The 12,129-nt window shown below is 48.0% G+C and overlaps 1 pseudogene; it reads right to left on the reverse strand.

Moving 5' to 3' along the window:
* Window positions 1-2,104: 2,104 nt before the first annotated feature.
* LOC108291883 lies at window positions 2,105-6,532 on the reverse strand (annotated as a pseudogene).
* Window positions 6,533-12,129: the final 5,597 nt, after the last annotated feature.

Here is a 12,129-nt window from a genome sequence, read left to right on the forward strand (position 1 = left end):
ATTACAGTCTTTAACCTTCTGGGGTACCATGAAACCTTACATAGCCTGATGAACCCTATGTACCCCCTTAGAACTGCTGACGTGTGTTGCATACATTCAGAGATGGAGGAAATGCTCAACTTTAGTAAAAATAAAGACACATTTTCTCCCATCCAAGCTCCTGAGTACCTTGAATGCCATGCATGGGGTCCTTGGAGAATCCCTGGGACAGGGATATGTGTGCAGATTGACAGTCCAGAGTTGCCACCAGGGAGAAGCATGTGCAAAGCACGAGCTCTGCCAACGGGGTCTACTTCCTCCGCCCCCTGACCCTGTCTTCCGCTTCACTTTGCCAAGACTCTGCCTTGACTCAGTATTGGAGCAGGATGCCAGATGGCAAGATGGGCTTATAGACTGGATATTCTGTTGGGTTGGGGCAGAGCCCATGGCAGCTGTAGGAACTTTGATGGGGAAAGCGCAGGGGAGGAAGAGAACTTGTAGCCTGAAACTATATGAGTGCCATGGCATGGAAGGCACCCCCAGGCAGTGTCCAGGCCAGCCTCGCCATCTCTAGGAGAAGGGAGCCTGGCAGAGCTGAGGAGGCTCCATGGCACCAGGTCTTGTTCCTCTTGGGCCTGGGCATGATGCTTCCCAATTGTGTGTGCCAGTCCTGGGACCACTGCTGCTGGCCATCTGTCTTCCTCCAGGGTGCAGAGTCTCTGGCGAAGTTGGGTGGGACAATGCCAGCCCCTAGGCCTTCAGGCTCCCTTCCTGATGGAGTGCTACTATTTGGAAGGGGTAACTTTTGTGTTCATTTAAAAAAATCATGATAAAATACACATAATATCAAATTTATCATTCTTTCTAACCATTTTAAAGTGTACAGTTCTGTGGTCTTATTAACACTGCTGTACAGCCAGCACCACTGCCCATTTCCAGAAGGTCTTCATCCTCCTCAACTGAAACTCTCTGCCCATTAAACTCCCCACATCTTCTTCTCCCAGCCCCTGGCAACCACGATTCTACTTTCTGTCTCTGGACATTTGACTACTCATATAATTGGAGTCAAACGATGTTTGGGTCTGGTTGGTTTTACTCAGCAGAATGTCGTTTCATCTATGTGGTGGCCTGCATCAGGAGTTTCTTCCTGTCCAAGGCTGAAGGATACTCCACAGTAGGTTTACACCACATTTTGTTTTCCCACTCATCTGTGGAGGGACACTGGGTGGCTCCCACATTTTGGCTCTGGAGAATAATGCTGCTGTGAATGAGGCAGTTAGAAGAGGGCTTTTGAAAGTGTGAAAGGTGCCTTTGGGAATTTTAATTTCAGCTCCCACAAATAAGTGAAGTTAGTCTTTCTATGACTGGATTATTTTACTTAACATAATGATCTCCAATTCCAACCCTGCTGTTGCACATGACAAGATCTCACTCTTTTTCATGGCTTTGTAGTACTCCACTGTGTATCTGTATCACATTGGCTTTATCCATTCATCTGCTGATGTTTGATACCTTATTATTACTGACTGCAGTCATCCTGCTGTGTAACAGATCTTTCTTTTTTATTGATATTTCAGAGTTGTACATATTTTGGGTCATATGTGATATTTTCATACCTGTATATAATATATAATGATTGAATCAAGATCATAGGGCTATCAGTCTCCTCAAACATTTGTTTTTTTCTTTGTGTTGGGAACATTGCAATTCTATTTATTTTGAAATATACAGGCCAGGTAGGTGGCTCATGCCTGTAATCCCAGCACATTGGGAGGCTGAGGCGGATGGGTCACCTGTGGTCAGGAGTTTGAAACCAGCCTAGTCAACATAGTGAAACCCCATATCTACTAAAAATACAAAAATTAGCTGGGCACAGTGGCAGGCATCTATAATCCCAGCTACTCAGGAAGCTGAGGCAGGAGAATCTCTTAAACCTTGGAGACAGAGTTTGCAGTAAACCAAAATCATGCTACTGCATTCCAACCTGGGTGACAAGAGTGGAAACTCCGTCTCAAAACAAAACAAACCGTAACTCCAGAAATATACAATACATTATTGTTAACTATAACTTTTCTACTTTATTTTCAAATATTAGAACGTATTCCTTCTACCTAACTATATTTTGTTATCCCTTGTAATCTCTTTTCTCATGGGAGGAGTGTGCGCCCTGATGGTGCATGGTGGAAACCTGCCCGTTGTTGGAACCAGGATTAAATGTCACTGCACGGGAGCTGAAGGTTCCCACCCAGCAACGTCCACCCTTGGCTGTGCACCAGAGAGCCAGGGTTGCTCGTTCCCAGTTGTCCTGGCAGAGTGCCTCTGGGAGGGTGGTGAGGGGAAGAGAAGATGCATTCTGCAGGGAGAAGCATCAGAGGAGGGGCCAGGGAGTCTCCTGCGTCTCTTAATTGCCTGACTGTCATGTGACTGGTCAGAGTGTTCCCAGCATTACACAGAGCAGTCATCCAAAGAGAGGCAGCACCTCGAAGCCCTCAGCTAGAGAGGGGAATGGAGGCCAATGAAGGCCGGGGGCCCCAGAGATTTGGGACAGGAAGAGAGGGTGGAAAAAAGGAAACAGAGGTGCCCCTTCCCATCTTTTTGTGGGGAATCAGTAAAATCTTTGTAGAATCTGTCCCGCCTCTTCTGTACCTCGATCCTATCCAGCTGCGGACACGGTGCCTGTTCTGCAGGATGTTTGTGCTGACCACAGGCTCAGAGAAGGGGACCATGGGAACCCCAGGTTCTCTCCCCTCACTGAGGACAAGAGAGGGGCCCCCATCCCATGTTAATGGTGCAGGATCTGCAGGGACCTTAAGCTCATTAGCATGGCCTGGAACAAGAGACAATTCATAACCTCCAGCTTGTGTTATGCAGTAACCAAGAATGTGGCTTAATGTGGCCACCGTGCCGAGGCCTGGGCCCTCTTTAATGGGCGCTTGCTGCCCTCTAGTGGAGAAATGAGGAACAGGGGGGCGGGGGAACTTGCTCAGGGACACTCACCGGGAAAGGGCGATTTGCAGAGATGTCCAGTGTAGCAACGCACACCTTGATTTTGGTATAGATGTGTTTATATGTGTTATGTATTAGGTGCTGCGGGTATATGAAATGAATTATAACCTCATTATGGGCTTGACTGTGTTCTCTCAAATTCACTTGTTGAAGCCCTAAGCCTTGCTCCCTTAGAATGTGGCTGTGTTCGCAGACAGGGTCTGTGAAGAGCTGAATGAATTACCATACGGTCCTTAGTGTGAACCCTAATCCCATATAACTCGTGTTCTTCTTTTTTCTTTTTCTTCCTTTTCATTCTTTCTTTTTTTTTTCTTTGCTATGACTCTAAATTTAGGTTTATTTTCATTAAGCTTTCAGAACATTTGCTGCAACTCAGGTAAAAACAGGTAAGTATTCACAGAATATGTAAGTCTAGAGTTCAGAAAAGTCTTTCATCTAAAATACATCAATCCCCCCATCTGAAATCACGTAGACATTACTGATGTATTTGGAAGCATTTCTGTAGAGATGCTTTAGGCTGACTACGCTCAATGTTTTTGAGGGCCTGGTAAACCCAGTTCTCTTTTGTTCAGCAGTGCCTCATTTTCACTACATAAAGCTTGGTCTCCACTTCCACTACCAATGCCTGCTTTACTGCTGTTGTACTGTGTTGGTAGGACATAAGGTGGTTATATTATGAAAGGCCTCTAGATCACCTTGTTCAAATGTACAGCTGATTTCAGTCATGTTCCAGGAGCAAGGGAACTGTCTCCAACAATTCTCAGATTGATAAATTTGATTTTCCAAGTATTCTCCACAAAAGGGCAGCAGATGGTTCTAAAAATTTGTTCGAAAATACCCAAGCAAGTGTTCCTTTAATGGATGGTCCCAGCAGTTCCAACCATCATCAGCCCATGAAGAGAAGAAGTGCATTTCAGTCCACGCGAATCTAGGCTGGGACTGAGAAAAGGAAATTCTTCTTCTCCTAATAACAGCATATGGAGGCTCATAATTTCCCCATGGTAGTCCATCACTTTTTTTTTTTTTTTTTTTTTTGAGACACAGTCTCACTCAGTTGCCCAGGCTAGAGTGCAGTTGGATGATCTCAGCACACTGTAGCCTCTGCCTCCTGAGTTCAAGTGATCCTCCTGGCTAAGCCTTCTGAGTAGCTGGGACTACAGCTGAGTGCCACCATATGTGGCTAATTTTTGTGTTTTTAGTAAAGATGGGTTTTACCATATGGGCCAGGCTGGTCTCAAACTTCTGACCTCAACTGATCCGTCCCCCTCAGTCTCCCAAAGTGCTGGGATTAAAGGTGTGAGCCACCACACCCGGCCTAGTCTATCATGTTTTGTTCTGAATTGTTGTAATATAATCTAAGCTAGACATCATGTTGGAAGTGCCATGGTTCCCATTCATCTTGAGGTGGTCCCAGAAAAGGATTCTGAGAATTAAGAAATCCAAAGATCCAGTGACAGAATTCTCCTAGACAATGAACTCAAACTTTTCAAGGCCTGGCACTGTGGCTCACACCTATAAAGCAAGCACTTTGGGAGGTTGAGGTGGGCCGATCATCTGAGGTCAGGAGTTCAAGACTAGCCTGATCAACATGGATAAACCCTGGTGGTGCATACCTGTAATCCCCAGCTACTCAGGAAGCTAAGACAGAGGAATCGCTGGAACTCAGGAGGCGAACATTGCAATGAGCCGACATTGTACCATTGCACTCCAGCCTGGGCAAGAAGAGCATAACTCTGTCTCAAAAAGAAAAAAAAAAGAAAAGAAAATCAACCTTTTCAATCTTTTGCTTGCTGTTAAAAGAGCAGGGTGTCCTCTGTCTTTGTAAGTGGTTCTGGTCTTTCCTTCAGTTTTGGCTGTGATTGCTTTTGTATACTGAATAAGATTGTGGTTTTTCTTAACTGCATATATAACAATCCCCTTGTGTTGCTAAGTACTTAAATGTGACTTCTTAGTGGACGTTTTTACACCTAAGAAGTTTTCCTGCCCTTTGACTCTTCACTAACATTGCACAAATGGTGCTCCAAATCCTTAAATCAGCAACTGCTGCTCATGACATCTAATGGATAATACCTGCAAGAGGCACCATCATCAGCACCACCACCTACCTCGGGGCCGGCTGTCCAAACTTGTGTCTTTGTTCTGAAATTGGAAAGGTTCCCCTGTCCCCCTTGCTGGGTGTGTGGCTCACTTCTTCAGAGTTCTGCTTCTCAAACCTCTAGGGGAGCATACAGATGTGCAGGCTGTAAGGCTCCAACCCCCATGTCTAGGGGTAAATATTTACAGCTTTTGAAGCCCCAGTGGGCATGTGTTCCAGGGTGCTCTTTTAATTTTGCTATCTACAGGCAGCTTGTGTAGACCCTCTAACTTGCCACAGGGACAGAGGGCTTTCTGTATCCTGGACTCTTGTCCTGGTGTACCAGAAGATCCAGATCAGACACGGACTTGAAGAATGGGTGCAAGGTTTGTTTTTGAGATAGAGTCTTGTTTTGTTGCCCAGGATAGTGTGTAGTGGGCTGATCTCAGCTCACTGCAACCTCTGCTTCCTGGGCTCAAGCAATTCTCTTGCTTCAGCCTCTGGAGTAGCTGGGATTACAGACGTACACCACCATGCCTGGCTAGTTTTTATATGTTTAGTAGAGACAGGGTTTCACCATATTGGCCAGGATGATCTTGAACTCCTGACCTCGTGATCCACCTGCCTTGGTCTCCCAAAGTGCTGGGATTACAGGCACAAGCCACTGCACCCAGTCTGGGTGCAAGGTTTTATTGAGTGGAAGCAGCTCACAGCAGATGGGGAGCCAGAAGAGAGATGGTTCTCCCCCTGGAATTGGGCCACTGCATGGCCCAGGAACCCCTCCAACTGCCCCAGCCAAACTCTATGTCATTCTGCTGTCAGTGGCCCACCAGTGCCTGTCCCTGTCGGTGCATCCCTCTCACCATCCAGCCACTCCTGTGTTCCTCTCAACCTCCAGCTTCTTCTGTCTCTGCCCTGCTAGATTCTCAGGTTTTTATAGGCATAGGATGGGGGCATGGTAGGTCAGGTGGTCTTGGAAAATGTAACATTTGGGCAGGAAACACTTGTCCTCACCTAGGTCCAGGGTGTGGAGACTTAGTCAGGGACTACACCTTCTCTATTTAGCACTTCCCTTCCCTGCTTCTGCATCCTTTAAATGGACCATGGTCCTCCATTCTGGACACTTCCAAATCACTTCCAGAGCTGTGGATCTGTTGCAGTGGCAGGGATTTGCCAGGATTCTGCCTAAGCAGAGTCTGGGACTAACTGGGTGTTAGGCCTTCCACTCCCAGGCTCCAGTGACCTGGGTTCAGCATGAAGCTTGGGAAGGGGTGGCTGCCTTCCATGGGACAGGTATGCCTTTACATTGGTGGTCTTCCGGCTGCACCAGGTGGTTGGTGAGTTGCACAGGGCTATGATCTCCTCACTGTCCAGTAGGCAAAGTAGGTTATGGTAGTTTACCATCTCTGGAGAGCTGAGTCCTGACATCTCAACTCCCAAGACAGAGGGAGAGGACAATGACAGTAATGTCATCCCTATGGCCCACCAGACCCATGCCTTGGCAACAAACAGCAGAAGTCATGGCAGGTGCTCTTATAAGAATAAAAGATTAGTCTTGTAATCCCAGTGCTTTGGGAGGCCAAAGTGGGAGGATCGCTTGAGCCCAGGACTTTGAGACAAGACTGGACAACATAATGAGATCCCATTTCCACCAAAAAAAGAAAATTAACTGCGTGTGACGTTGTGTACCTGTAGTCACAGCTACTCAGAAGGCTGAGGTAGGAGGATCACTTGTTCCCAGGAATTCAAGACCAGCCTGGGCAATATGGCAAGACCCTGTCTCTGCAAAAAATTCAAAACTTAGCCTAGGACTATGCCTATAGTCCCAGCTACTTGGGAGGCTGAGGTGGGAGGATCACTTGAGCCCTGCAGTGAGCTATGATCATGTCACTGTGCTGCAGCCTGGGTGACAGAGCAAAACCCTGCCTCAAAGAATGAGAAGAGATTAGGACCCAGACATGCGCAGAGGAAAAGGAAACACCCCGTGAGAACAGAGGGAAAGGACGACCTTTGACAAGCCATGGAGAGTGGCCTGAGAAAAAGCAACCCTGCCCATGCCTTGATCTCAAACTTCCAGGCTCCAGGATTGCAAGGGATAGGTTTCTGTTGTTTAAGCCACTCATCCTGTGGTACTTGTCATGACGAACACACACACATGGATTATGTCCTTCAAAAGCCAGTATTCATAGATAAATCCAACTGAATGGCAGTGGTGAGCAAGACTTAGTGTCTCTTGCCAGCTTCCAAATGTCCAGTGCTTTCTGCATGCAGCCTCAGGCAGTGGCGTCAGGTACACAACCATCCTAGCCCAGGAAACCCAGGGCAAGAGGATCCACTGCAGGCCCAGGAACCCAGGCAATCCCAAAGCCTAACCACCTAAGCCCTGGGATTCTCAGGGGAGGGGCACAGCATTTTGAAAGCAAGAACTTCTGACAAGGTGTCTGGGGTGAGGAAGGTTTTGATTTTGATTTCTCCTGAATTCTCTATAAAAATAGAGGGAGCAACCAGGACCCAGGTAGTGAAACCAAAGCCCTGCCCCCAGTGATGGAGGTGGTGGCCTGCAGCAAATCTGTGAGGTTTTGGCATCCATGGTGGGGGTGTTTCTGGGGGAGCCTGGGGGGAGGAAAGGGCATGGCAGTGGTGGGGGGGGAGTGAAGATAACACCAAGCAGAGCTGAATGAGGATGCAGGAGAGGGGGCCAGTGGATGCTGGCAGGCTGCAGAGAGGGGGTAACTGCCTGGAAGCTTAGGAATAGAAATTTCAAGGTCAAATCCTATGCAAAGCATTATAAATGTGTTACAAGGAAAAAGAAAATAGAATGAATAGTGTAAATCATGCTGGAAAGACATGTCTACAAAGTGGATGAAAAATATGCCCTAATCATGTCCAAACAAATTTTAAATAAGAAACTGATACAAGACACGTGATAACACACATACATTTCTCTGAACTTAAAACTTTTAAAAATCCAGAATGAATGGCAAGAGTTTAGGGAAGGGTTGTAATGAACATTTAGATATCATTTCAGAGATGAATATTAAACCAGAAGAAAGAAAGGAGTAAGTAAACAGACAAGGGCCTAGGAGAAATAGAAGGTGAAAAGAGAGAAAATCTTTAAGTCATGAAGAAAAGAGAACACATAAAATCTCACTACAGGCCAGCACTAACAGAAGAACATTTCAACTTGATGACAGGGAGCAGTAATTTTGAATCTTGATTAAGCAAAAATTTCTCCTGTACACAAAAAAATAATTTCAAGGATCACAGGTGCTGGTGAGGTTGTGGGAAATTAGAATCCTGTGCACTGTTCATGGGAATGTGAAATGGTACAGCCACCATGGATAACAGTATGGGGATTCCTCAAAAAATTAAAAATAGGGCCAGGCACAGCGGCTCACACTTGTAATCCTATCACTTTGGGAGGTTGAGGTGGGAGGATCACTTGACGCCATGAATTCAAGACCAGCCTGGACAACATAGTGACACCCTGTCTCTACAAAAGGAAAAACAAATTAGCTAGACAGGGTGATGTGCACCTGTGGTCCTGGCTACTCAGGAGGCTGAGGCAACAGGATCACTTGAGCCAAGGGATTCGGTTTTTCAGTGAGCCACAACTGTACCACTGCACTCCAGCCTGGATGACAGCAAGACCCTGTTCCCCCCCAAAAATAAATAAAACTAGAATAACCACATGATCCAGCAATTTCACTTGTGAGTATACCTGAAAGGCTTGAAAAGCAAGGTCTCTAGGACATACCTGCATACCCGTGTTCACAGCAGCATCATTCACAACAGCCAGCCTGACTTGGATTGCTTGGAGTGGAGCAATGGAAGTGCCTGTCAACAGATGAATAGATAAACAAAATGTGGTCTATACATACACCGAAATATCCAGCCCCAAAAAGGAAAGGAATCCTGATACATGCCATAACATTGATGAACCCTGTGGCCACTGTACTCAGTGAGATAAAACAATAACACACACAAAAAAACCAAGTACTGTATGATTCAATTTATATGAGGTGCTTTGTGGAGTCAGACTGATAGAGACAGGAAGCAGAATGGTGGTTGCCAGGGGCTGAGGAGGCAGGGATGGAGCACTGGAATCTAATGAGACAGTCTCAGTTTTACACGATGCTAAAGCTCTGGAGGTGGGTGGTGGGGAGGGTTGAATGTGAACACACTTACTGCCCCTGAACTGCACACTTAGAAATGGTCAGAGTGGTGAATGTTATGTGTATTTGACCATGATTTAAATAATCTAATTAAAAACAATTCCACTCTTCTCATTAGTAGACCTATATTATGAAATACTGTACTGTTATTACATTTGAATTTGGTCAATAAAATTTTTGTGGAAATTTGTTTCTCTCTTGTGATATAAGTACCTACATTGAATCTCCAGTTTTGCCTCCCCTCCTGCAAGGTCTGAAATATATACTCTCTGGCACTGCACAGAAAATGCTTCCTGACCCTTCCTCTAGAACAGGGTTTGGCACGTGCAGACACCCAGGAAAGAATGAAGGACAAGCTTCTTTCCTTCTTCACTGGATCCGTCTGGCAGCTTCCAGTGAAGGAGCACCCAAGCCAGTCTCTCTGCCCATGAGCTTCATCCCACAGACACCGCCCTCCCTTGCCTCATCTCTCGCAGCTGAAATCTCTTTCACCTACAAACCAACTCAAGTCTCAGCCTTAGAATGATGCCCTGGGCTCTGACCTCCCGTTCCTCTGTCCAAGCACTTCCAGGAAGTTCCAGGTCACCTTCAGTTCCTGTATCCTGTTTCTTCTCTCTGACCTCAGACCCCACAGTCCCAGAGCTCTAAGGGTCCTCCCACCTGAGACAATGCTCAGGCCTCTGGGTATTATGATTCCCAAAGGGCATGATCCCAGGTCTTTCTGGATCCCACCTTGCATGCTTCATGCTTCCATTTTTAGCCACATTCCTGCACAAACTGTGACCTGGTCTCAAGGAATGTTTCTCAGGTGTGCTGTGTAGGCTTGGTTGCCAGGGCAACAAGAAGGACCTCAGCCCCACCCACCCCCAGCTCACACAGCAAGGGCATTTAGGCCTCACATTCGGTAAGACCAGTGTGGGAGGCCCTGACTCCTTGTACGCATGATGACATCAAGGGACACGATATCTTCCTGTCTCTGCTCTGCCATCCTCAGCTGGCTTTCCTCAGCTGCCATTCCACCATTCCAGTATTCACACCAGATGTGATAGTGTCTTAAGAAGTAGAGACTGTCTCTTCCCATGGCTCACTTTTTTAATGGAGTGTGCATTCTAGAAGCCCCGTGCTAGACTTCCCTGTGCCTTGCACAGGACTGAATCACAGAACTGTGCCCTCAGCAGTGACTGGCAGGGGATAGGGGTGACCCAAACTGGCTTCAGCCTGACACCCTGAGCTGTGCTGGGCAGAGGGCCCCTGAACAGAATTGAGATTGTGAGGCCAGAGGGCCAGGCTGCACTCCCTCCTCTCTCCCAGGCCTCATCCATGGCCCTGTCTTGGGTCCAACAGCTGTGTGCTATGTCTGTCTGCACATGCAGCATCTGACCCCTGGGCTGGGGGGAGATTATTTGCCATGTTCAGCACCTCAAGAGCAGGGGGTGCATTTCACTTAGCTCCGAATCCTGAGCACCCTCAGCCATGCTAGTGGATCACATGCGGGGAAGGACCTGAGGGACGGCAGAGAAGGGAGAGCACTATGTCTGCACCCAGGAGAAAGTTCTAAAAAAATGGGAACCTCTGTGACTAAAATGAATTGACTTTGTAATAAAAACAATGGCTTTGCTCTTCTAGGAGGCACAAAAAGGAGCCCGGGGCAGTGACCAGGAGCCCCAGACAGTGGTTAGGAGCCCTGTGCAGTGAGCAGGAGCCCCAAGCAGTGAGCAAGAACCCCAAGCAGTGGTCAGGAGGACCGGGCTGTGAGCAGGACTCCCAGGGAGTGACCAGGAACCTCAGGTAGTGGCCAAGAGCCCCAGGAAGTGAGTAGAAGCCCCAGATGATGGTGGCTATGAGCCTTGGGTGGTGGTCACAAGCCCCAGGAGAGGCCAAGAGTCACAGGCAGTGAGTAGGAGTCCTGGGTGGTGGCTCTAGGCAGTGAGCAGGAGCCCCGGCTGTGAGGAGGAAGAGCCCTAGACAGTGAGTGGGACCCCCAGGCAGAGGTCAGGAGCCCCAGGCAGTGAGGAAGAAGAGCCCCAGGCATTGGCCAGGAGCCCTAGGTAATGGTCAGGAGACCAGGCAGTGGCCATGAGCCCTAAGCAGTGAGGAGGAGCCCCAGTCAGTGAGCAAGTGTCCCGAGCAGTGAGCAGGAGACTTGGATAGTCAGGAGGAGTCTGAGGCAGCAAGCGGGAGCCATGGGCAGTGGCCAGGAGCTGCAGTGTGCCAGTGTTCACTCTGACACTCAGGCAGGGACATCTGGACCAGTGTCCTACATGGGCTGGGTCTCGGGCTCCTTCCTCCATGAATTAGCAGAACCTCAGGTGCCTGCTCTTGAACATGGGAAGATGACATGACACTTCTTGTAGGCCTTTCTCTAACCTCTTCCCTTTGCAGTTATTCCTTGTCAACCTAAACGTGTCAGGGGATGACCTTGTGATTCTCAAGGAGCCCTAATGTAGGAGTATCAGGCACAGAATAGTTCCTACCGAGCTTGCCATGCTGACCAAGACTTTCCCAGCTCAGAGCAGACCTCACACTCAACCAGGAGGCTGCCCAGGACCTTGGTGAGCTCCAGAGTTTTCTCTCCCTGCAGGGGGCTCTCCAGGAGCCCACAACTCAGCAAGTCTCTCCTTAGTGAAATGCGTGGGAGGAGGTGCTGCGAGACCCTAGGCCTCCAGGAAGCTGGAAAATGCAAATGGGGTGCAAGGCAGGGCAGGGCTGGGGGTGTGCAAGGTTTACAGAGGCAGTGAACAGAATTCTGTTAACTGGGAAAAGAATGAAAAGGTGAGGCACATGGACTTAGGTCTCGAGGCTCAGAAAGCTGAAGCAAGGGGTCTGAGTCAAGCGGACAGGGCTTGTTTGCACAGGACCGCTTCAGCGGACATCAGAGAGCATGTGTCTGCACAA

Source organism: Cebus imitator, unplaced genomic scaffold (assembly GCF_001604975.1).
Source record: "Cebus imitator isolate Cc_AM_T3 unplaced genomic scaffold, Cebus_imitator-1.0 Scaffold470, whole genome shotgun sequence".
NCBI classification, from domain to species: Eukaryota; Metazoa; Chordata; class Mammalia; order Primates; family Cebidae; genus Cebus; species Cebus imitator.